Source organism: Rhineura floridana, chromosome 11 (assembly GCF_030035675.1).
Source record: "Rhineura floridana isolate rRhiFlo1 chromosome 11, rRhiFlo1.hap2, whole genome shotgun sequence".
In the NCBI taxonomy this organism is placed as follows: domain Eukaryota; kingdom Metazoa; phylum Chordata; class Lepidosauria; order Squamata; family Rhineuridae; genus Rhineura; species Rhineura floridana.
Genome location: NC_084490.1, coordinates 46,116,397 through 46,143,645, shown reverse-complemented (window position 1 = coordinate 46,143,645; position 27,249 = coordinate 46,116,397). Strand labels below are relative to the sequence as shown.

At 44.2% G+C, this 27,249-nt stretch overlaps 1 protein-coding gene across 2 annotated transcripts in view; it reads right to left on the bottom strand.

Annotated features, from left to right (window-relative positions):
• ARHGAP23 (Rho GTPase activating protein 23) overlaps positions 1-27,249 on the bottom strand; it is a 221,296-nt gene that overhangs the window by 160,190 nt on the left and 33,857 nt on the right. The window lies entirely within an intron of this gene.

The window sequence follows — 27,249 nt, the reverse complement described above, 5'->3', positions numbered from 1 at the left end:
TGTTCTCTGCCAAGGCACTGCCAGTGCTGTAGGAAAATGATGCACAACCTCTTGACTCTATTGATGCTTACAAGCTGGCATGTTTAAAAACATTTCTGAAGAACACAGGCTGTGGGACAATAGAACCACAACATGGGGAGTTTCCAACTCATCATGACTCACTAGCTGAATTCACGAGCCAAAGAGAGTCACAGCACTGCCTGCCTAACTAATGTGGTGATGGCAATCACAGAACTTGGAAAAGTTACTTTTTTGAACTACAACTCCCATCAGCCCAATCCAGTGGCCATGCTGGCTGGGGCTGATGGGAGCTGTCGTTCAAAAAAAGTAACTTTTCCAAGCTCTGGATCCCTGAAGAGTACATTATAACTTTGGTTTTATTTTCCTCAAAAAAGCACCCTCAGTAAGATCTATTTCACACAAGGACCCAGTGTATTGGTTTAAATATGGTGGGGCATGGTAACTATTAAGCCTTTAGCTCATGAACCTTCCCTCATTGAACCTTCAATGTGAATTGGACTCAATGAAAATAAATACCTTCAAAAGCAGGTGTTACTGATTATCCATCTTTTTTCCCACAGCAGACAACTCATACAACTTGATCACTTTGAAATTTTGGGAAGTGGGAGAGGGAAAGGATAAAATTCATAACAAGATTCACAGACCCACTCCTGGAGATATTCATGACTTATACAGCCACAAGAGTGGCTGTATACTGTAGCCAGCATGGATTTTTCACATTCCATGAAATTGAAAACACCCCCCATGTAATTCTGATGCTTCCCATAAGCTCATTTCAAAACAAACTTTACAAAACTTGTAGTCATGAACTCAGAAAAGCTTGCTTAACAATCCTGTAAGTTTTCACGGTGATACACAAAACACTCAGAGATAATCTAGAATGCAAAGTGTAAAACAAGAGAAAAAAATCCAAATCCCTGTTGAACTTTTTTCTGTCAGTGGTCTCATAATTTGTTGAAATTAATTAAAAACCAGCCGTATTCACAGATCACCTGTAATAATATTAGAGACCTTGCTCCAAACTCTGACCTTCATCTTCTGCATTTAAAAGCTAAAACGAAATGCATGGCTGATTTTTAATTAATTTAAGAAATTTAACATTGAACTCTATGATAGCACAGGCATGCTCAGTAAGAACCAACTGTCGGTGTTCTAAAAGCCAGACTCACAGCTGTTTGGCTTCGCTAATCAGGAGGCCACACTCACACCAGACATTTATTTCACCTTAAGACAGTCATGGCTTCCCCCAAGGAATCCTGGGAACTGTAGTTTGTGAAGGGTGCTGAAAGTTGATAGGAGACTCCTATTCCCCTACAGAGCTCCAATGGCCAGAGTGATTTAATAGTCAGCTCCTCTACTGGGGATTGTAGCTCTGTGAGAGGAGTAAGGCATCTCCTAGCAACTCTTAGCATCCTTCACAAACTACACTTCCCATGATTCTTTGGGGGCATGCCATGACTGTTTAAAGTGGAATAAAGGTCAGGTGTGGATGTAGCCAGTGACAGCTTTGGTTTAAATTTTGGTGGGAGACTACATGTGTCTGCTGTAGAATAAAAAGGTGGGGGAAATGCTGATAAGCAATGATACTCTTCACAGTGTTTTCATTTTGGAAAGGAAAGGGGCTTTCCCTCTGCCCAGTGCCCACCCACCCAATCTCCTCCCCTCCCTCCCCCTCATCCTCCCCCTCCCTCTGCCCTCCACTTTCCTCCCTATCCCTCCCCTTCTTCTCCTTCCCTCCCCCCCTCCTCCCCCCTCCGTCCCCCTCCCCCAGGTCAGTTTCATCTATCCCACACATAATTGTACAGGAGTAAATCCCACTGAGCTCAAAAAGTATGCAAATGATCAAACCTGCCCTCCCCTCCTGCTATCCCCTCCCTCTTGCCCTTTCCCTCCCTCTCCCTTTGCACCTCCTATCCCTTCCCCTTCCAATCCCCTCCCCCTCCTTCCCCTTCTTCCCCTCCCCTCTCTCCTTCTCCTCCCCCATGGTCAGTTTACCTAGCCTAAGCATGACTGCAGGGGAGTAAATCCCATTCAATTCAACAAGCATGCAAATAATCAGCCCTGCCTTGCCTTTCCTTTCCCCTCCCCTCCCTCCTCCTCCTCCTCCTCCTCCCCCTCCGTGAGTTTCACCTATCCTAAGCATGATTGTAGGGGAGTAAATCCCATTGAACTCAATAAGGATGCAAATGATCAATTCATTCTCAGCAAACTTGCACAGGATCCCATTTCTTACCTCCCAGATTAAAAAGCAGAGAAATTCTCTAATAGGCAAAAAACCTTGCGGTTTAAGAACGTATCTATAACCAACAGATATTTCTATCAAACTTTAAAAAGCAGGGAAATTGGGCAGCTATAGTGAATGCACCAGGGGAGCAGGAGACCTGACCTCCTCTCAGATATTGGACTGCGCTACAAATGTGTAAAAACGCAAACACAATTTGGGTTGGTCTTTCACAGTCCAATCCACTTCCTGTGTAGCTTGGAAGAATTTGGTAACATGTGCCTCTGAGCATATGGTGAGTGGTGGCAACACCTGCAATCAGCCCAAATAATAGAAATAAAACATGTGCTGTGCTGATCTTGTTTTAGCAGGGAGGAAGCAACAATATTAAGACAGTTGATAGAGTTTGGATAGTCACTTTAAATACGTTTGATTTACTTTGCAATTTTAGTGAAGTTTCCTACAGCATATCATTTTCTTTTGTTCCTGTTTCTGCGAATATGTGAAGTACAGCAACACTTTGCATAATTTACACTAAAAATACTCCCAGAACAATTATGGAATAATGGCACTGATTATTCTGCAGATTAAATTCTCTGTAGAATTTTCTAGGTTAGATTCTCTGTAGAAACAGTAGTAACACAGGAAAGAAGCAAAGTAAGAAGAACAGCAACAAACACAAAAAAATGTAATTCTCCATCTTTGGAGATGCAGTCCTGACTGCAGGTGCTGCCACCGCTCACCATATGCTCAGAGGCAAATGTTACCAAATTCTTCCAAGCTATACAGGAAGTGGATTAGACTGTGAAAGACCAACACATACTGTGCTTGCATTTTGACAAATCTGTAGGGCAGTATAATATCTCAGAGAGGAGGTCAGGTCTCCTGCTCCCCTGGTGCATTCTCTATAGCTGCCCAATTTCCCTGCTTTTTAAAGTTTGATAGAAACATCTGTTGGCTATAGGTACATTCTTAAACAACAAGGTTTTTTGCCTGTTAGTGAATTTATAATAAGCTGCCAGGCTCTTTGTCCATCAGATCCATTTCTGTCTACTCCACAGATAGCTCATATGGTGCCTTCTAGGTACTGTTGGACTATAACTCCCATCAGCCCCAGCTAGCATAGCCAATGAATGATAAGGGATAATGGAAGTTGTAGTCCAACAACACCTGGAGAGACCCATGTTCACTACACCTGCTCTACTGAGAATTGGCAGTGGCTGTCCAGCAAAAATCTTGCAGGTTATCCTTTTATCTGGGGAAGCCAAGGTTTGAACCTGGGGTTTTCTGCATGTAAAGCTTGTGCTTTGAGCTATGGCCCCTCTATCATCCAACTGCCCCTCCCCAAAAAAGATATTTTAAAGAAACCTCCCCCAACCTGGTGCTCTCCAGATGTTACAGAACTACAACTCACGTCATCCCTTACCATTGGCCATGCTAGCTGGAGGTCATGGGAGCTGTAATTCAGCCAACTTCTAGAGGGCACTACATTAGGGAAAGCTCTATTAAAACACTTAAAGAGATTACTTTTTATACCTCATAATAACTGTAGCGAGGATTAGTAATATAAGATAGCCAGTTGCCTTTTTCTTGAGGCAAGAGGATTTGTGCCTTTAGCATGCATCCTTAGCACACAGGCTCACTGGACTGTTTATTTACAACAATTTCTGTCTCTCTCTCTCTGGAGTGGAGGATTTTGTCAACTGCTTTGTTAGGCTGTAAAGCACTAAAATAAAGATGGAAACTTATTCATTTTGAATACTTATAAATCACTCATAGAAAAATAAGGTGGTGTACAACATGAAAATATAATACTGTAACAACATCAGTGAAAGCATCAGATAGCAAATCAATAATACTGGCTGGGGGGAAATGCCACATTCCAAAGACATATTAGAACAGTACCATTTTTTAAAAAAATCTACAAGAAAGCAGGGATAACTCCTGCCAGACTTATATTGGCAAGGAGTTCCACAAGGCAAGGCCTGACAAAGTAAAGGCTCTGGTGAGAGCCAAATGAACTCCTGGTCCATAGGGGACCACCAAAAGTAAGTCCATCAGAAGATCTGTGACCAAGGTGAAGTGTAAGGAATCAGGGGGTCCTTAAGGTACTTTTGACCCAATTTGCACAGGGCTTTGTGGATTAACACAAGAACCTTGAACCTGTCTAGGTTCATAGGGTGGTTGTCTTGAATTTCCTGTTGTAGTTGTAGGCCATTTTCAACATGTGCTGGAAAAGCAACATGCATGTAGGTGCTAAAGAAGAATAAATTACAAGCAGGCTTTATGTCTGGGAGGTTGTTGGCTTCTAGCTGCTTGGAGAAGCAACAGGACCTCAGCATCACCTGCCTGCACTCACTTGTTTGCCATGTCAACAAAGAAAATGACACAGGGACTCTGCTAGGCTTGACATAAACACCCCATTAAAACTGCTGTCAAATATTGATTCAATGACTTGCAAAGCAAACAGAGCAACATCCTGGTCATGGCCTTGTAAGTTAACTAGAGGCACTGCTGCAGCAGATGGAGATAAAGACCCAAGACTCAGCAGAGAGGCAACCTAAGAACCACACTGCCTTTTTCCCACGGGAGGAAAAACAGGAGCTGGGCTTTTCCACCTGCTGGGCCAGAACCTCAGTCCCCTGTGCCCCTACAAAAGATCAGCATAAAGGGAGTGATCTTGAGCCAGAGTTCCAGGAAGGTCTCCTCTCATTCACACACACAGCTCTAAGCCACAGCCATATCTGTGAGACCAGAAATGCATAGACAGAAAACTGTAGACAGGAGCCACAAAAGAGCTTACTTACACTTCATGTCTAACCTTCATAATGACAGAGGCCTCTACTCCGTAAGGGCACTTAAAGCTAGATTTTGGAAAGGTATTACTGTGGCAGGATCGTATAACAGTTTGGGAAACTGCCTTTTCAGAAAACATACTCAAAAGCAGCGAAAGGTCAAAGGACAGAAATGAAAGGACACATCTGCAGCTAACTGGTGGCATTTTGTTATTTTTACAAACAAACATGAGAAAATAGATCACTACCAAAAGAATTTACAAACTTGTGGATTCTATGACATATATGCCTTTCCCATGGAAGGATTTGTAAGCTGACTTTCAATATGGATCTGGACTGAAAGAACCATGCATAATTACTGCTGTATGTTTATTTGGTTTGTAGTTTATTTTTTGGAAAATAAAAATATTCATGACCAAAAAAACCCCAAAGGCCTCTATCAACAAACCATTCACCTTAATGACAGTTTGATATCAAATACATTTCATTGCCAAAGCAAGCACCAGAAACTGCTCTTGCAATCCAAGGAAGCCAGCATCAAAAGGTGCAGCATGTTGGATCTGCCACATACGGTTAGATTTCCAAAAAGGAAGGTGAGGGACCATTGCTCAGTGGCACAGCCTGCAGAAGATGCCAGGTTCAATCTCTGGCACCCCCCATCAAACGGATCAGGTAGCAGGTGATGGAAAAGGCCTCTTTCTACCCAAGTCCCTGGAGAGCTGCTGTCAGTCAAAAGTTGATAGTAACAGGCTGGATGAACAAATAGCCTGACCTAGTACAAGGCAGCTTCCTACCAATGGAGGCTGGTCCGTTGGAGCCATTCAGCCCCCACCTGCCTGCCTTCTTACTTACAATCAGTCCAGGGGGTGGCCCTGCCTATTCGTTTCCTCCGCCTTACTCTGGATGTTGCCCCCTGTGCAACTCAGCAGGGAGGAGGACCAGTACAAACCTAGAATTAGTTGGCTCTCCCTGTCATTGGCCCTGGCTTCACCAACTGTCAGGCTCCCTGCCTTCCACCCTATCAATCCCAATGGGCACCAGCCATTGCTGCTTCACACATGCCTAAAAGTGAGGAGCAGGGCTCAGCCCTGCCTTGAAGTCATTTATATGACTCTATCCCAGGTCACTGTTACCAGGAAATGTGGGAGCTGGTTGGGGCTATTGTGTAACTTATATGCAAGAGAAAGAGTGGGAAGGCACTCTACACACGCTCTCCCTTGATTACTATTCCTCTCATTCCAGGATTGGAAACAGGCATAAGTCAGAGGATGTGATGTACCTCGTCCATATCTTAGCATCAAACTACATGTTATTTTCAGCATTCATTTTCAAAAGCATGCTTAGGACTGGCCACTTTCTTTTTTCAGAAAAGTGTTGCCATTCAGAGCCCTGATCCAGATCAGGGCCATGGGGCACAAGGAACAAGGGGCTTAACACTTTTAAGTCAACCTCCCCCCCCCCAAAAAAATCCCTGCTGTTTGCCTCCTAGAGTACTTGTTTATTATTGTTATTGTTGTTGTTGTTGTTATTATTGTTGTGATTAACTGCCCTTCACTCAAAGGTCTCATAGCACCTATGGGGGAAAATAGCAGCTGGGGGAGGACTATTTTCAGCAGGAAAATGGCACAAGGAGGAAAGGGTTAAAACTCCACTTCCATGTGCGGTGGTCCCAGTCCAGATCAGCCCCACCTAGCTGCTATTTCTAAAAGAGAAAAAAAAGAGAAAGCAGCCAATGATACACATCCTTTAAAAAATATTATCTTTGTTAATGTTTCAATACACAGCAATACAAGGAAAAGAAGAAAACACCCCAACCCTCCCCCAAATACTGAAATCCCAGCCACAGCTCAGTCCATATCTGATACAACATCCAAAACCTATCCAATTAATACAAAGAAATGGAATTACAGAAAAATGATAAAGCAACAGCTCAATGTAGACTTATACACCGGCAGAACCCCCGTTGTTACTATCAAAGGTTTAAGCGTGCACGTTGAAAGTGAGTACTGGCTTGCTAATTATGCATGCCGCCAACTTGCATGCATGCTGGGCTCCTGCCGGGAGGAAGGGTGGGATATAAATCAAATAATAAATAAATAAACTTGCGGCTTGTCACTCCCCTGTCCAAGTGTGGACCAGCTAGATATTTGTCAGCTCTACACTGCATCAGCAGTGTCAGGGGGGGCTGGAAATTCCTGGGTCTTTGGCAGGGAAGGAAAGTCCTTAGCCAGCAGTCGGGTTGTAAATCTGCCAGGCCTATCCGAAGCGTACTTGCCGAGTCAGAAGTCCAGAAGCGAGGTCAGTGGAGGTCCGGGATCAATTGCCAAGGAGGTCAGTCAAAGAGATGCTGCAGGGAAACTAGGTCTACACAAAGCCACGCCTGACATTGCAGTCAGCAACAAGCTGCAGCCAAGGTGTGCCTTATAATGAGCAGGATGGACAGCAGGTGTGAGCCCTCAGCGTTTGGGCCTTAAGGAGACAGGCCTGCCTCTCTTCTGCCTGACCTTCTGCTGTCTACGTTCTGCAGGTGAGGGGGGAGTATCCTGTTCACTGTCTGTGTCTGGCTGCAGGGCCTCTGCTGTCCCTGGGGTGCTCTGCAGCTGAGGGGCAGAAGGAGCTGGATTCTGAGGAGGTTCCTCCGTGTCTCCTGCTGCTCCTGGGTCTGCTGCTGTTACTCCCGAGTCGTCCTCATCTGAGGAGTCCTCTGACGGGGCCATGACAATATTGCACTTGATGCTGGGCTGTTTCTCAATAAGGCTAGACTACTGTGCCTCCTTCCCCATTCTGGCCAATTGGTTTTATTATGCAACGTGTTACAGCCTTCTCCCCACCCCTACCCTGCCCCTTTCTCCATGGATCAGTGACACCTGTTCTGAAACCTGCTGGTTTATCTGGGACACTTCACAGCTGCTGCAAATACATAATTTTCCACTGCTGGATTTGACAACCACAGATATTTGTTGCATCTTCAATTTACAGGAGTAGGGGGTGTTCAGGGCAGCATCCAAGTGCTCCGGGAATGCCTTTGGCCCCTTGGAGTTGCAGAGGAACCTTTTGAGAAGGTGAATCAAGAAAACGAAGGTGAAATGGACTGAACTTACTGCAAGACAGCAGAATACAGAGGAAGCAATCTGGATTGCTGACATTCCTTTCAGGGTGTTAACACAGGGAAGGAAACCAACTTTTTGTCATCGTAAGCCACCAAATGTTTTATCTCAGCAGCACTCCAGTTCATGCTGTCTTTCCTCTGACAGTCAATGCCCGATTCTCATTTGGCTCCTGTCCCTGCTCATTTGCATCACTACCAAACTTGTATCTTCCTTGGCAACCTTCAACACACCAAATACTAATTTAGGCTCAGTTTTTATTAATCCCTTTCAAGGTTGAAAGAAAGGCACTTTGCCTGGCTCTTGACCCAATATGTGTACAGCAGGGTCAGTGGCAGAACATCCCAAGGATCTAAACCACTTCCAGAACTTCCAAAAATGTGTCTGCATTTTAAAAGTCCAAGGTGATCTTCATGGGCCTGGATTTTGCATCTATCACAGAACCCCAAGAACTCTGATTCAAGGAGAAGCAAGCACCATTCTCCCTAAAAAAGCCATGAGACAAGCTGTGGATATTCATATTGGATTCTCCAGGGCATAATTTTCCCCCTCTTTTTCTTAAAAGAGACAAAGAGACAGAGAGATGAAGGGGCTCAAGCACACCCAGAGGTCACATTTTTTAGTCTAAAAGTTGAACTCTCCAATTCTAAATATGCATTAAAAGGAGCTTAGTGCTAAGCAGGGAAACGTACCCCACACCTGTTCAGAGACACTCTTCCTTTCACAGGTATTTCACATATTCTAGGTCAGCAGTGGGGAACCTCAGGCCCAGGGGCCAAATGCGGCCCTCCAAGCCTCTCTACCTGACCCTTGCAACTCTCCCCAGCTGCACCCTCCTTGAGTGTTTTGCCTGGCTGGAACATGTCCTTGAATTCTGATTAAAGCCTCTTACTTGCCTGGAAGGAGAATGGGGGATGGTGTAGAAACCAGCCTACTGTATAACAGTAAAATCTGCTCTGCTGACTTTTGCCTCTGGCCCTGCCTACTGCTGGCATGTGGCCCCTAGAGGGCTGCCCTGAAAAGAATGTGATGCTCAGGCTGGAAAAGGTTCCCCACCTCTGCCCTAAGTAGATGGCATGGCACTGTAGACAGGTTCCAGGAACAAGCTCTGGAACTCTGGAACTAAGTCACAGTTATCTCATGCAGAATTTGGCAAGCTGGAAAAAGAAATCAGCTTACCACTTCCTTCCTCCACCATTCCCAAATTGTTCGTTTATTTGTTTATTTATATTTATATCCCACCTGTCCTCCAAGCTGAATCCAGATCTTCCCAGTCTAATATTAACTATACCACACTGGTTCTTTTAAGTCTTTAGCATTTGTACAAGTACTACGCAGAACTTCCTAAGATCTGGGTGTAAGGGTCAGCATCTTACAGCATCCCCTGGCCTTCTACTAACTCCTCACCTCAAAATTAACAGTGGGCTTGTAGTACTGGGAACACAACTCACCTCCCACCTTGAAGCAATTGTAACTTGCCCCATAAGAACATAAAAACAGCCCTGCTGGATCAGGCTAGTGGCCCATGTAGTCTTGCATCCTGTTCTCACAGTGGCCAACCTGGTGCCTATGGGAAGCCCACAAGTAGGACCTGAATACAAGTGCACTCTCCCCTCCTGCAGGTTTCTGAGAGGTAATTTGCCTCCAGTTATGGATGAATGTGAAGTTAAGGGTTTTTTGTTGCAATGTGCACCAAAATTTACACTTTTTTACACGGAGCGACATTTGCCATTTTAATGCCCATTCACTCAGTTAGGAGAGATCCTTTTGGCTCTCCTGGCAATCCCCAAGTATTTAGGCAAATAGCTATGTACACCTGTAAAACTAGCCCCAATTGGCTTTAATACAAAAACTAAAGCAGAGGTTCTCGATCTTTTTTTACCCATGCCCCCTTTTAGCTAACATAAAAACCTGGCTCCCCAAATTATTTTATTTTTCAAAAGGATTTAATTATGTTGACTTTTAATTATAAATTAAAATGTTGGGCTCAATAATAAAAACAAATCAAAGTACTTACAATTTTTAAAAAATATTATTCTCATTTTACTCATATTGTTCAAAACACTGACACATACACACTTTGTTTGCCCGATGGTCTTCTCCAGGCTCTAGAATAGAATTTCCAACTCATAGCCTACAGCCTAATCCAAGTGCCCTCCCAGTGGCCTCCAGAATGTGAAAATGGTGGTTGATTGCCTGCCACTACTTACCCTCCTGAGGCACAGTGGGTCTATGGAAGCACAAGGTGAGAGACAGGCAAGAGGGCGGGTCACACAAAATCAGAATATACTTCCCTGCAGTCTTCTGCAATAATGCGGAAGACTCTGGATGTGCCTTGAGGCAAAGTGTCATCGGTATGTTGATGACACTCAGATCTACTTCTCCATACCATCCGAATAAGGAGAGGCTCTGTGGGCCCTAGACCCATGCCTGCACACAGTGGTGGAATGGATGAAGAGAAATAAGCTGAACGTGAATCCTGGCAAGAAGGAGGCACTCTGGATGAGTGGTTCCAGTGCCTAAAAAATTGGTCAATGCCTGCCTAGACAGGTTTGCACTCCCTCTGAAAGAGCAGGAACACAGGCCAAGAGTGCTTCTGGATCCAACCCTGTCACTGGAGGCCCAGGTAGTCTCAGCAGCTAGAAGAGCCTTTTATCAGTTGCACCTGATGAGACAACTACGACCATTCCTGGACCGGGAGAGCTTAGCCACAGTAATCCAGGCATTGATGGCTTCAAGACTGCATTACTGCAATGCACTCTATGTGGGGCTTCCCTTGCACTTGACCTAGAAACTGCAATTATTGCAGAAAGCTACAGCCAGATTGCTGACAGGAGTGAGACCCTGTCAGGATACAACACCTTTTCTCTGCGATATGCACTGGTTGCCAATTTGTTACCGGGTCAAGTTCAAGGTATTACTATTGGTAAATAAAGCCTTTAACATCTTGGGACCAGTTTACTTGTGCGACCTCCTACCCCGTATGTGCCCACTTGAGCACTTTGCTCTGTGGAACATTTACTGTTACAGGTGCCACATAATATCCATTCTGCACTTGTAAGAAAACATTCCTTTTGTGTAGCAGCACCTACTATTTGGAACTTCCTGCCTATTGACATTAGTCAGGCGCTTTCGCTGTATTCCTTTTGGTGCCTGCTTAAAACTTTTTTGTTTAGGCAAGCCTATACAGACACATAGATGTTGATCTGTTTTAATCTTTTTAAAAGCTGTTTTAATTGTTTTAAATATGTTTTAATTACTTGCTTTTAACTGTTTTATTGATAATTTAAATGGTCTGTAAATCACTTAGAAGTCTTTACATTTAAGCAGTGCATACATTTTGTTATATAAATAAATAGCTCATCTCAAGCAGCCAATCGGAAGCATTCACAAATCTCTACTTGATGCGTTTACACTGGCTGTTGTTGCTGCCTACATAAAGTATTTTACATAAGTACTGGCACCAGCCATGCCAAAAGCAGCAAGTGGCAATGCAAGGGGCTTCTGACGCAGACAGCTGTTTGGGATGAAGCTGGTGCAGGCCAGAGTCCTTCAAGATGGCTTCCACAGCTGCCTCTTGCTCTGCTGTCCCTTGAAGAGAGAAAGGGGCTAAGTGCCATGGAGAGCAGACCAGGCCCTCTGCTTCCTCCCACCCAATCAAAGTGGCCAAATTAGTTCCAAATCAGGCTTCTGGAATCTAAAGTCTAGAGCGGGAGGGAGAGAGAGGTAACATTTGCTATTTTTAAAAGCCTCCGCCTTTCCTCTAATTAATGAAGCATGGCGCTGTCACCTAATAATGGACTTGCACATGTCATTCATCAGTTCCCCAGTGCCCTGGCTCTCCTGACCCGTAAATGCATCATGTAATTCACAGCACTGCTTGCCTGCCATTCCCCCACCAGGCTCTACTGCAAGTGGAGGGACAGAAAGCAACTTGTGGATGAGAGAGGGGGAGGGGCTCAACAAACCTAGGAGGATGGGAACCTCACACAGCAGCAGCCAACATCCAGAGCGTTCAGCATCCGGAATGGTCGGCCATGTGGCTTCCGACATGACCACCCTCAGTGGTGATGCACTCACACAGGGACACACTGTGGCTTTTCAGCACAACCCAGAGCTGAAGATTTCTAACATGCACTCAGGTCCTGCTTTTGAGCTTCCCATAGGCATCTAGTTGCCCACAGAATGGCTCGATCCAGCAGGGCTCCTGTTATGATCTTACTGAATGAATCATTATGCTAAGCAAGCTACACAGCAAAGTTTGCATTTACACTTATCTGAAGCAACACCTGTATCAGATTTAACTGTCAAGAAACTCTGGAAACTGTTCTAGGAGGGTGCCAGGAATCCTTTATCTTGTTGCTTGTTTTATAAAATGGTTGTAATTTTAGAAGCATCTCAACTCCGCAGTCCATCTTAGAGGGTACCACCCAGTGCCTGCTGTAAGAGAAGGACTGTAAAGAAAATAGGTGATTAAATGTAGCAGGGCCTGGGCATTATAAGAACTGGACAAGCTTTTATGCTTTCTTTAAGAAGCGGCCAAGCAACAGACTGAGAAATACTTTTACAGCCCCTTGCTATGGCAGGCAAGGCCCAGCCAAACTGGCAATGGGATTCTTCCCAGGAGAAAGCAATCTACTTTTTTCAGGCAAGTCTGGCATTGCCATCTAAAAAACAATCTCAGTGCTTCCTCCTCATAGAACTACATCTATACATGCAGCAATATGAACTGGAAGAATCCTGAGGTGATAAAATGGACTGGATTTCTTCAGGCTATAGATAGGGAACATTCCCTAATTGCATCCCCAAATGTATTCTTTTTTTTAAAAAAAGGCAAAAACAATACACACTACTCTGCAAGATTAAAGCATAAAAGGAGTGTGCGCAGAATAGAGAAAGGATCTAGCCCAACCCACTCCTTGCTGTGCTTATTTTCTATTTGCAGGTAGGGGAAAAAAGTGAAGCATTCCAAATGGCATCCCCCACCTGAAGTGGTACAGTCCACACTACTTCATCTACAAGTCCTAGAATCCCAATGGTGAGTAGCCATAATAGTTAAAATCAGGTGACCAGGAAGGTTCATCAAAATTTCAGAAGCTTTTCTTTATTTACATTGAAACTTTTTCTGACCTTACTAACAGAAAACAGCTCAAGAAAGAAAATAAATCCTGCTTCCGTGTTAAACAACTCTCTCTAGCTCCCAGGAAAAAAAAAACCTCCAAGAATATGCTACCTTGTTTCAAAAGCCAAGGGCACAAGATATCCTCTCTCATTCACAAAACACTTCCTCTGTTCCACCTACTTCTTACCTCTACCACCACCACCACCACCACCACCACGGAGACCTGGAAAACACAGAAATAAATTATAAAGGAAAAGTATATCCTCTAGTAGAAACAAAGAATGAGCATTGTCTAATCTCTTTTTTAAAAAAAGAGAGTGGTTCTCTCCACGCCAATTGTACAGAGCTAGTATGACATAAGAGATTCTCTGTGCCTTCATTATTTCTCACATTCCAAGGATGAGCCCTAGCACTTAAAGCAGGTTTGGAGGGCTGACTCAAATTAACCCCTCCTGGGATGGTGGTTTTGGGAGTTGCAGAGGAAGCATCAAGGAGACTTCTAGAAACAGAGGAAACGGCCCCACCACTTGCTTACATCCTTTTCTCCTTTCTCAGACTCCTTCAGAAAACCCTAAACAAATAGCATTGAAATCAGAGGCATTTCCCCCAGAAAAGCAAGTCGACTTCCTGTTTTTTTTAAAACACGGAACCCTACAAATAGATTCTTGCTTCATGATTATTTTCTTTTTTTAAACAAAATAAAATAAAATAAAATACAGAGCAAAACAATGAGCTATTTCCTGTAGCAGCCTGGAAGGGATACCTCATAACTCCCGTTCCGGTTTGTCCTAACGCTGTGGGTGGGATATCCTAACTAACAAGGTCAGTGAGCAAAGAGTGTTTCCCCCCCCTTTCCAACACACATTCTCCTTCACAAAAATCCCCTAAAAGTATCTCAAAAGCTCCAAATTACTGCATAATGGACATTCTGTAGGAGGGGTGAGCAAACTCCACAATAACACCCAATTAAAATTTTCTAGCTATTGTTTGCACACCCACAAGCCCCACCCATGCAAAGAGCACCTGGAGCACACAAATGAAAGGAAGTTCCAGCAAGGGACTTTGGGGTGTCTCTGGCTCCCATTTGCTTGTGCAACTGGTAGAGGAATAGAGCAGTGATGACAGCAGGAACCTAGTAAGATGGGCCTTCCCTCTTTCAAGTGCTGCCTTCCGCTGTAAAACAACACTGAGGAGGATATGGGATGTGAATTCCAAACCTGCTTGGGAGAGTCCCAACCCAACCAGGCTTGTTTTCTTCCAGGAGTGAAGACTAGGCTAGATCACCAACCATAGGCCTTTCCTCTTCAGTTCTGGAAGGAGACTGTAGTGCAGGCTTAGATCATTATGCTCCAGCTACTGTCAGAAACCACCAGATGTTTTCACAGAGATCAGCAGCAGTACATTTTTCTTCTCTCCCCCCTCCCTTTCAGCCCCCACCACACAAAAAATCCCAGGAACTTGGAGCAGCTCTCTGAAGGCCTCCTTTTGATCACACAGCTTCTCTCACCCACCACACTGCCCCCTAAGGTAATATGATAGAAGTGTATAAAATTACGCATGGTATGGAGAACATGGATAGAGGTTTTCTTCCTCTCTCAGAACACTAGAATTTGTGAACATCCAATGATGCTGAATGTTGGAAGATTCAGGACAGACAAAAGGAAGTACTTCTTCACATGACACATAGTTAAGCTACAGAGTTTGCTCCAGCAGGAGGCATGATGGACACCAACTTGGATGGCTTTAAAAGAGGTGTGGATAAATTCATGGAGGATAAGTCTATTAGCCACAATGGTGATGCTCTTCCATGGTTGCTGGAAAGCGCAGGAGAGGAGAGTGCTCTTGCATGCAGGTTCTGCTTCCACCAGGCATCTGGTTGATCACTGTGAGAACAAGATGCTGGACTAGGTGGGCCATTGGTCTGATCCAGCAGACTCTTCTTGTGTTCTTATGTACTTAATCCTGAACATGGCCTAGCTAGAAGTATAGCCAATCTGCCCTACAGATGCTGCTGGACTACAACTCCTATCAGCCCTATCCGGGGTTATGAATGTTTTTTTTCAGTAACAACTGGAGGCCACCATCTTGGCTACCTGTAACATTTTAAATTTATATTTTCAGCCAGACCTGCCCTGCACAATTGAAGAACCTCTTTGTTCCATACAAGCAGCACTGTAACTAGCCCCCTTCTACATCCGGCACAGGCTGCCACATGTATACCCCCACCCCATCCCCCTCAGAATCCAGTTCTACACAAATTGTTCTTGGACCTAATGCTAGATACAACCTATTTGCAATAGTTTAAAAAAACACCAAAAAAAACACAGCAGTTATTCCTAGATTGGTGCCTTTAGGGAGCCATGGATAAAACATGGAGGAAACTAAAGATATTATGGACCTTGAAGGCATGGCTACTTAAATTCCAAGTCATCGCTGTTTACATATCCTGTTCCTGTCGTTCTAAAATTAATTTACTCAGAAGACATTGTAAAAAATTTTTAAAAAATTGTCCACTGTTACTGCCCAATCAGCAACAGCTAACCAGGGTAACACGTTTTTAGTTTCCCACTTTACTACCAGAAGTATTTTGTGATTAAATGTACTTTCAAAGAGTCCACATTTGTGATTACTGGCTTCAAAGATAGTACAAGATCAGGCTCTGCCCTTCCTCCACTCTGCAGAGATGGGGGAAGGCTCTCCCTGTTGTCAAATAGGACCACGGAGGCACAAAGAAAGCAAGAAGTTACCTCTTAGCTTTCTGAAAGTCTCTGAAGTTAATACAGCAAAGACAAGCCCACCTTACCCCTCCAGAAGCAGGAAAGAGCCATGGGGCCTCATCCTTGCCATGTCTCCAAAGCTCAACACTAACAATGGGATTCCACCCTCCTGGCAGAGTCTTTGGGGAGCATACATTTTGACCCAAGGCCAACCAAAAATTTGTGGACCTCTGCACTTTACTGAGTTTTGCTACAGGCACAGTGCCAATAAGAAGAGGCGAGTGTGCCATTCTCACTGCATCCTTGAGCCAATTGACATCTGGCCACTGAGTCAGATCACTGGCCCATCAAGCTCCGTACTGTCTACACTAACTGGCTACAGCTCTCCAAAAGCTTCAGACAGGAGTCTTTCCCGGCTCAACCTCAAGATGCCAGGGATCGAACCAGAGATCTTCCGCATACAAAGCATGTGCTCTGCCTACAGATGAACAGGCTGCCTTTCTGTTGAGTGGTTTGTGTCACACGACTATTCACAGTTCAGGAGCCCTGCTTTGGGGTGGGGGGTGAAGCAGCCACCATCCACAATGACTCTTTGGCCTCCTTTTCCACAACCCCTCATCATGTAAAGCTCCCTTGTTTTACTCCTTGTCTGTCAAAAGCATGTATCATGTTTTGCTCCTAAGCTCTGTGTAAGGATTTTTTCCCCCTCTCTCACAAGACCACTTCTTTTAAAAAACAAGACAACTCTCTTCTTGTCTTAGTCACCTCCTTTCCGACTGCAACTGGCCACAGCTGAGAAGAGAGGTTTTATTACAGGGATGGTGAAATGGGGGTCCTCCCAGTATTTCTGGACTACAGTGTCCACCATCCTTGATCATTGGCAATGCTGTCTCTGATAGGAGTTGGGAGTCCATCACACATTCCCTATCCCAAATGGATCAGATCTCAATTTTGCTTCATTAGACTTATACCCAGCCCCAATCAAAAGCCGGCTTAGCCAGCTAGAGCCGATTTCTACAGCCGTTTCTAAAACCATACGCTATTCTTCATAACAAAAAGTTTTGTCCTGCTCTGTCTTGTAAAACCAGTGCAATTCCTCACACCAACAGTTGCTTTCAGCTGCAAGATTACTTGGGCCCAAGCTCTCAACTTATAAATACAGTAATATATTGATCCACTGAAGGCAGCCAACTCCAACCAGGGTTCTGGCCCAGATTGGCGGTGGTGGGGAAGGAGGAGAGATAAAGTGGTCTGCGGTAAATCATTACCAAGTTGCCAAGAATGTGGCTGAAATGCACCACAATGGGACTATTGTCCTAGCAAGGGTTCCGTCCACAGTTCCCATCCCCCAGCCTCCTCCGCTAATGCTCTCCCTCATGAGCAGACTCATGAAGGGGGCTCTTTCTGCCTCTGGCATGCAGCAGTTTAGGATTGGGAGAGGCCTCCTGAATCACATGTTTCCAGGGCTTGCTTTCTTTAAATGAAAAGTGTCAGAGTTTGAGCCTACCTGGAAGCTACACCCCCTAACCTCAGATCGGTTCTAGCTGGCTACATGGACCCTGAGAACGTCCAGAGGATCCTTCCTTCAATAAAGGCAGCCTCTTTTATACTGTTTTAATAATCATTATCTTTATTAATAAATCAATATTAATAATCGCTGCTACCATCACTCAGCATGTTCCAGGGTTGAATCCTGGTCTTAAAAACAGATCCTGGGACTCAACATGGTTCTAATTATGTCCTATGCTGGAACATCCACACTTCTCTTACAGATAAAAGCAGAATATTTCACTACCATATCCACTGCATTAATGCAAAGCACACACTACCGAGCATCACTAATAGGCATTGAAACCAAAGTGCCAGCTGGGACTATTTCAGCCACAGAAAAACACTCTTGCCTTTCATATGGCTCTACAGATGATGTTGGACTACCATTTCCAGGATCCCTGAACACCAGCCATGTTAGCAGAGGCTGATGGGAGATGGCATCTAGACAGCCACAGGTTCCTCGTTCCTGGTTTAGAGAGAGATCCCAAAATCAGAAACCTCCAGTATGGCATGGAAGAATGTGAACACTCACGAGGACAGCTCACACCCAGAGGGCAGTGACTGTTTGCAAGCCACACACACACCCCAGCTGCCCCATTCTGCACAAAGAGCAGCCAAGATTGTAGGGAAGTTCTATTTTTTTAAAGCCCCCTACCCCCCTTTCACACAAGCATTCCTTCAGGCTCCCTCCACTCTGTAGAACATGGATGGGAAGCCTATGGTCCTCCAGACATTGTTGGGAGTACAATCCCCAGCATCTCCGACTACTGGCCATGCCGGCTGGGGCTGATGGAAACTGGAATGCAACAACATCTGGACAGCCACACGTTTCCCACTGTGTAGAACCTCATCTATTGCCATCTCCCTCTGTCTCCATTTTCACACTCTTCCTTACTCCTGAAACAGACCCCCCTCTCTACTCATTTGCCTCCCCCTTCAAGAATCAACTTAAGTAAAGCTTTTTCCTGAGCAGTTCCCCTTTTTCCTTGTCTACATCTACATTATTAAAATTTAAACCAGGCTGAATCCAGTTGAAATGCCCTGGTTTCTCTCAAAGAATGCTGCTATTTGTAGTTCTCTAAGATTTTACAAGGCCATCACATGACTACAAATGCCCAGGGTTCCTAGAATAAGGGTTAGAACAGTTAAAAGAAGGGTGAATAGTTTAAATTAATGATATAGACACACCCTTCTCCACAGCTACCAGACTCTCCCTTAGTATTTAATCCCCAGAGTTCATTGTCACTCCTTTGATCACCTCAATTGCGAAATCCAGACTCTGATAATGTACCATTTCACCTGGTACACCACTGATATGCCATGCACCTTACATACTAGCAATACGTTCTGTCCCTACCTCCTGTCACCCAGCCTACAAAAGCATTTTCACAATATATACAACCCTATAGTGGTGAAACTTCGGATGTTTAATATTCTTGGATTTTTTAGTGGTCTTTCCTTTGGTGCCTCGAGTCTTGAATACACTGCCTTCAGGTTTCGCATCTCATTGCTCTTTCTCTCTCTTCCTCTCCTTCTCACGGGCTAAGTCAAGTTTTATATAGGCTTCAGCCAGTGTGGTTAGGAGACGGTTAGTTTCGGTGAGAAATGCTTTAATGCGCGTGAGATCAGTTAGTACCGTGTTAAACCAGGGCTCAATTTCCCGGAAGAACATTTTAGGTGGAACGATTTTTGCCTTGCAAGTCTGAAATTGATTGGGTGAGTACTGGCTGGAATTTAGATCCATAACTGGGTGATCAGCTGGATCGAGATGCTGTCTTGGGGACAGATCGAGATGGTCATCTTTGCCATAATTCAATATCATTTTGGCTGCCTCAAGGGGGGGCATGTTCTCCGCTCTAGCTATTTCCTGTGCTAGATTTAAAGAGGGCGGGTTACAGTTGTTGTAAACAATAGGTTGCGAGACTCCAGTGTAGTTCAACGACCAGTCCGCCATTGAGGTAGAAGGGGGAGTGCTTTTAGCCTCTTGTTCCTTGGCTCCATTGGTTTTTTGGCTCTTAGGGGAGTAGTAATTGGTTATTTAGGTTGTCAACCTGGCCACTGAGGGGATATAGCTCAAGCGATGGGGCAATTCCCAGGTTCTTGTAAGCCTTTCTGGTAAAGACCATCTTTCAGGGTTGTTTCAGAGCTATCGCTTTAAAATAAGTAAAAAGCTGTTCAACAGATGGAAGTAGCGTTGGATGCTGGCCAAATGAAGGCAAATCAGGAGGAGGCAAAAGAGAGCGTCGGGGGAGTTGCTTTCAAGGTTTTGCTTCACTTCTTCTAGTGATTCGTTTCTAATAGGATAGGATTAAGGAACAATGAAATGTAATAGTATAGTGTATGACCTGTACAGCTTATTTTATACCTTTTCTTTGGGTCTATTGTTGTTTGTTTCATCCCATAAATTGTAATAATATTTGGAAATCTTAACACTTTTTTTTTTAAAGGAGCAATGCTTACAGACGGGTTTGGGTCCCAGAACCTAAGTGTCCGAGACAGATCATTATGTTGACTCTGTGACAGAGGAAAACTCGGCACACATTCAGAGGCAACATTCTTTACTACTACTACTACACATATTCTAAAACTGAGCTCTGACACTGAACCTGTGCTAAAAACAGGTCCCATAATTGACCTCTGGTACAAACTGGATCCTGCGTTCACTGTGTTTTAAATAATCACAGAACACATTCAGAATATACTGTGCTGACACTGTAGGTCCAAATTCAGTGCTGCCAGCTCAGCACAGAGATCCCTTGCCAGTTCCCAAACTCACAATTTGTATGCAGTAGGTGCTAAACTACACACTTTTCTGGTAATTCAAGTTCACAGTTGCTTTGCGGGGGGGGGGAAGAGGGAGGGAGGGAGGGAGGGAGGAAACCTAGCTGGGAAACTCAAGCATGTGCCAAGCAGCAGCTATAAACAAGGTACCAGCAAGAAGGGAGTGTGATTTTTTGAAGGAATACAGATTTGGAGAATATGGAAGGAAAGACAAGGATATATTAAGAGTTTAGAAGCCCATTATAGTTTGTTCCTTTTGAATTCTAATCCGGTGGTTTGATTTCTTGAACCATTTATCAGATGATGTTTGCGCATCCTCAAGATTTTTTCCACAACACTGAGGTCTAGAAACTGGTTTTTTTAAAATTTAATTCTTTTTTTAAAAAAGAGTAAGAAAGCCAAGATTCAAAATGGGCTGAGAATATACCCTGGTCCTATATTGGTGCATCGTTCTATCTTACTACAAGTCCAATTTATTTAATGTTTAAAGCTGGCTTGCACATACAGCTGCACAATCTAAGGTGGCCAAAATATGAGCCATTAAACACTAAATGAAAATATATTTATCAGCAAGGTGTGCAGCAGCTGTTCACACTAGTGAGCAAATCACAAGAGGTCTTACGGATAGATAGGTAGCTTGCTCCTGAAAGATCCCATTTTCCATGAAGAGGGATGAATGCTCAAACCGAGTGATGTCATAATAGCACAGTCTTGTGAACAGTTGCACATCTGGCAGTCCAGAGTGTGCAATCACCTCTGGTGATTCTTTCCCCCCCCCCGTTCTCATCACAAATGACCAGTGTGGATTTGTGTGAACCAGTGGGCTGCTAATAGTTTTGAACTTATTTTTAAAACGATGCGGTATTTCTAAATCAACTAAGTAGTAAAACAGTGTGAACAAGGAGGAAGGGTGTGTTGTGAACAGAGCTCAATGCTAAACAGCCTGACAATCGATCTATCTGTGATGTTTGCTCAATATTCTAAAATCTCCTCACAGAAATTCCACAAGTATGCCACACTCAGTCGCAGAATTCCAGCGGCCTAGCACAGCAGCCGGCAGTGACAAGGGAGCAGATCCAACCTTCCCCTTGGCTTGAATTTGCTTGGTGGGCTGCTGACTTCTGCAGAGATGGAGTTTCCTTTAAATCGCAAATAGCACTTCAAAAAATTAAAGAACCACACATACATATCATAATGGGCTAGGATTTCTGAAGAAACCACATGGATTTATCTCAGTCACTGTATCCACTCCTAAAGACAAAGCTTCCAACAGAGATTAAAAGTAAAATTTTACACTGGACATCTCGCAGCATAGTCTGTTACCATCTCTCTAAGCCATTTCACACACTTTAACAAGTCCCAAGAGGACTTTCACCCCCACATGCACATATTTTTTTCTTTTTGCAGATACAAAAACTCTCTTGAAAAATGCAGCAACTGACATGGTAGAGACTAATATGAGCCCTGAAGCAAGTAGGAGGGAATGATACAAAAATCAACAAGACACTGCTGCATGTGCTGTAGGCCCGGAGCCAGTTTACTTTCAGTCCTCAGAAATCCTATTTCAAGAATACCGAAAGCCAGCCTCTTAAGCATCACACTTTGGGGAAACACTTCACATTTCTAGAAGCTAGAAAGCCTGGCATTAAATTATTTAGGAAGCAGCCCTTACTCAGAGATGGACAGGAGAAAATTTCTGAATTGTCAGGAGCTAACTTCAAACTTCAGACGCAGATTTTTCCAGACGTGAGCCCAAGCGGGTAGTTGCAATTAAGAGTTTCTCCTCTCTCCAACTCCAGTTCACTGGGGCACAACCGTCTCTTTCCCCCTTCACCTCAAGTTCTGCTCCCTTCTGAAAATCTCCACACCCACAGCCCACATCTTAGCAATATCCAGCACTAGCAATCTGAACAACGCACACACTGGAAAATGCACTTATTTTTGTGGCACAGTAGAGACATTTTATTGGCATCAGCATAAGGTGCGAGGCCAAAGCTAGCTGGGTTTTAATTAGAAAAAAAGAGTGAGTGAGAGAGAGAAAGGTGATGGAATTCAAGTCTTTCTTGAAGGTATCTGCAGCTATACAGGAACTGGATGAAAACTCAAGAAAGAGACAGTGGCATTCTACATATGTACAGAGCTTCTTTCTCCAACAGCCCATCTGACTGCACAAAAAGAAAAAAACAATAACAGCTCATTCTTAATATGAGAGATGCATTCCTAGGGCCAGTGGTAGTTCCTGAAATCTGCTTTCTTGCCCCAAGCGCAGCTTCTCCCCGCCCTGCTCCCCTTCCCTGACTGTTCCCACTTAGCAATGTAAAGAGGCTTACTGCTAGAACTACTGGCGGGTGTGTCCCCGCTACCACAGGGTTTACACCTGATCAGCCATAGTATGATGTTAAATTACTGCTAGAGGATTTAGCAGTAGTTTCAAGCCTTCAGGGGAGAGACAGCAGTGAAACCGCCACTGCAGACGGTTCTGAGTAAAGCCTTCAGTCCTCCTGGGCAGAAGAAAATAGTTGAGCAGACAGCTCTTTTCTGAAGACAGCATTCCTCCACCCCCTCCTTCACTCAATGCAAGGGGGTGGTTGTGGGACAGCAGTTTCTTTTCTTCTCGGCCATGGGACAACACAAAGAGGAATGACAGCAGTTTAATTCCTACTGAAGTAGTCACTTACTGCCAGAGTTCACGTGGAAGCCAAACTACAGCTGTCTGAAAAGGCAGGTATGAGAAAAGTGATTTGGTCACATCATCTATGCAAAGAATGCTGAAATGCCCTGTGTTACATAATCTACCAAACAATGTTGAAGTGCCCCCATGTACGTACTCAGAATATACACACATCAAGAATAACAGTATCAATCAGGAGCTGAGAAGTGGTGAAATTTTAGCAAGTGACACCAAGGCAAAACAGTTCATATTCCAACTTTATAACAGCAATGTCTATTTGGAAAATGAAAGGTGATATATGAAAGCCTTGTCCTTAAATCCCAAGCATCGTAGGGATCACTGTGTTTATTCAAAAATGAAGGTAAGATACATGCTCAAAGACATCCTTATTAGTCATATGTTGCAGGACTGACTCCTGCCATTGACAACAAGTTCCAGGGACGAGAATGTCCCAAGTTAAACCTCTGACAAATGTCCCTGAACTCCTTGCTTCCCTAGCTTGTCAGCATCTCTTCAGCTTTATTTATATCTAAAAAATTTAAAGTACCTTTCTTGCTGGGAACCACTTAAGACAGTTTACATTTAACATAAGCTGTGGCTCACCAGGCTTAGCCTCAGAATCAGATAGAGCCAGGGCCCAGCCATTGGCTCAAATAATTATGAACACATACAAAGTTCTCATTATTGAAGAGCCATGAACAGCTCCTAACACTTCTGAGATTTTAGGGAAATTGGGTTCCAAAATGTTATTTACATAATTAATCTCTCACACCTTCAACAAAAAGATATGTTTCCAGGTCAGTTTACAAAATATAACATGCAACTGTGCTGGCTGGGGCTGATGAGAGATGTAGCCTAAAACAGGAACCTCAGGCCTGGGGGCCATATGTAGCACTCCAGACCTCTCTCTCTGGCCCTTGGAACTCTCCCCAGGCCACGCCCCCTCTCCCCAGGCCATGCCCCCTCTCCCCAGGCCACACCCCTCTCCCCAGGCCACACCCCCTCTCCCCAAGCCACACCCCCTCTCCCCAAGCCACATCCTACACTGGCCCTGCTTCACACCCCAAGTATTTTTGCCTGGCTGGAATATGACCTTGAATTCCATAAAGGCCATATTGGGCTTCTTCCGAAGGAAGGGCAGGATATAAATTGACGACGATGATGCCTCTTGTTGTCCAGATGGAAGATAGAAAGGAGTGTGTATAGAAACAAGCAAAGGTTGTTTACAAAGGTTAAAAAGAACTGCTTTCATTGCTTCACCCACTTTTGCCTCTGGCCTCACCACCACTGGCACATGGTGCTTGGAAGCTTGCTCAAAAGGGGATGCAGCCCTTGGGCTGAAAAGGGTTCCCCATCTCTGGTTTAAAATGTCTGGAGGGCACCAGGTTGGGGAAGGTTGCACTTACCAGAAAACAAGCCCTATTGAATTCAACAGGCGTGCATAGGATTGTACTGTTAGAATTACACCCAGTTACTCTTGCATTAACCCAGCCAAGATAGTTTAGCTAGATAAGGAAATCTTGCTCAGTGGCAAATTGTGGTGTTAAGAAGCAGAATTAAAAAACATTGCAAAGCAAAACCCAGAGGGAAAGTTTCACACCACATTTTCTAGAAAAGGAAAAAGAAAGAAAGGAAGAAAGAAAGAGACATCCCATCTGGTTAAAAAACAGCAACCCAACCGGATAACTTGAACAGGCAGACAGGAACTTCTGTACACTGGGAAGCTGATAAGCAGGGAAGCCTGGAGCCTGAGGGGGAGACCAAGTTGACAAAAAGTTTCAAGTGGAAGAAAAGCAAAAGGCGTGGGTGGTTTTTGAGTTCAGAACCGGAGGATGGACAAGACACATTCTAGGTAAGAATACTCAACTGCAGATAACTAGATCCAGTGATTAAATGTCTTAAAGAAACAGGCCTGTCCAGAAGCTGCACATTCTAGACAGAAGTCCCTGGCCTTCTTATCCCAGACATAGAGGCAGGCCACAGTTTCCTGATGGCGACATAGAGATACAGTCTGCATATACAGAAATGCAGTCTGCATATGCTCAGAGGTACACTTTTGTGACATTTACATGTCCTAGGCCCCAGGGTTGAGACAAAGTCCTAATTACGCCTTAAGATATGTTCCCTATTAAGGGTAGGGCAAATTCACAACCATTCATTTAAGTAGCACTTCTATGGAACTTTTTTGGGGGGAGGGAAGCAGACAGCCAACAATGCATAGGAACAGGATGGGAGGGAATAGGGGTAAGAGAACATTCAACCACACTTCCCCCTTCCTCTGCATACATGTCATGGGACGGATTGTGGAATCAACGACATGGAAGGCTTAAAAGGAAAGTGGGGGGAGAAGGAACCTGCCTTTTACAAAAGCATCATTTAAGATTCTCCAGCAGTAAGGGGAACTGTTAAGCAAGCACACACCTTTACACCACTCCCAAGGCCAAGTCAGCTAAGAACCTCTTTCCTAAACCAGGGCTTAACCACAAATTGCATGTAGCAATAATCAAAGAAACAGAATTTCTCTAGGCACATGAGAAAGAATATTTCCCCTGCCACTGTGCAACAGCACCAGACCCCTAATGTCACACGACAGGCAACAGAACTTCCAGGTCAGAATGTGCAATCACTTTCAGGATTCCAGCCTCAAAATACCTTGTCTGGTCCACATGTGCAGAAGAATGACATGGAAATGAGTTCATAGCATGACTCTAGCACCTTGTACAGTAAATGAGAGGTCACACATTTTTAATAACTCCCTGAATTGTTTGTTTTGTAAAAAACAATCTTCTACAGAAGTAAAAAAACGAGCACTCCAGGGAGCACACTGTATTTGCAAGGAGTGAGAGAGAGAGAGAGAGAGAGAGAGAGAGAGAGAGAGAGAGAGAGAGAGAGAGAGAGAGAGAGAGAGAGAGAGAGAGGAAAGTCTTTAAAAAATATAAACCCTCATCCTACAGTCTAAAGAAGTGCAGGTCAAGAACCTCCCCCCAAGCATTGCCATTATCAGCCACTTATTAAAGATGAAATGAAAAAATGATCAAAAAGCTAGCATGGAGGATAGGGTGGTGGTGGTATATGTCTGGCCACAACGGTAACTGAAACAAAATTAATCAGGACAGTTCAGAGGCAGTTCCATAGCAGTATGGGACAAACAGTGCCCCACGGATGTCACTGCACATGTCAAAACCATACACACCTCAAAAGATGTGTATATCTTACATCCACACCTATGGAGCTGGCACTACTGTTGAAAGGAAAGCGAAGTTTTTCCACAGAAGGGAAAGCATCAAAAGAATCACTGTGAAAACAGGAGTGCATTGCCAAAGGCCAACAATGTCATGTGGATCCTTGTTAAATATGAGCAAATGATCCATGGACATCCCACAGTTAAGGACCCATCTGGGAGCACCCCAGGATTCTGCTGAGTATACGGAGAGCAGTCCTCAGTTGGCACAATATCCACAACTTTTTGGCTCCCACTCTGCTCTACCAGTAGCCAAAGTCACCTCCAAAGAGACTATTTTGCTTTCTATTTTCCTGTATCAGCAGGCGGCTTTGATGTTAGCATACCAACAGAACTTCAGATCGTTGTTCAGTACCAACTCCCATCTCTACAAGCCATCCAAAGGACAAAGGCAGGTGCCAGAGAACATACAAAAGCAAGCAATTCTGCCCCACCTCCCATTTTCCATGCAAGCACCATGCTTACATCACATGTAGGAGGAACATAGGAAGCTGCCTTATATGAAGCGAGACCATTGCTCCACCTAGCTCAGTATTCTCTACACTGACTGGCAGCAACTCTTCAAGGCTTCAGACAAGAGCGTTCCCAGTCTGCCTAAAGTTGCAGGGGATTGAACGTAGGGACCTTCTGTATGCAAAACATGTGCACTGCTACCGAGCTACAGCCTTGTTTTACTTCAGATTAAAAAAGCTAACCACTCGTCATTCCAAGTTTACAGTCACTACCAGAGTTGAATCCTCACTTTGCATAAACTTATACCGCTGCTGTTGAATCACCTTGAGTGTGAAAGTGCTAAGAATGATGGGATGACTAAAAAGGTATTTAAGGTAAACGGTGCACGCTAAACAATCTGTTGACATTGTATTCAAGTCACACAAACGTATAAAAGCCAAAATGTAAACACACAGCCACAATTACAGCTTTCACTGTCACAAAACTCCCTCATCCCGCAGAAGACCTCTATACCTCTTTCCCACAACCCATTTAAATGGCTCACTCCAGGATCCTGAACCTGTGTCCTT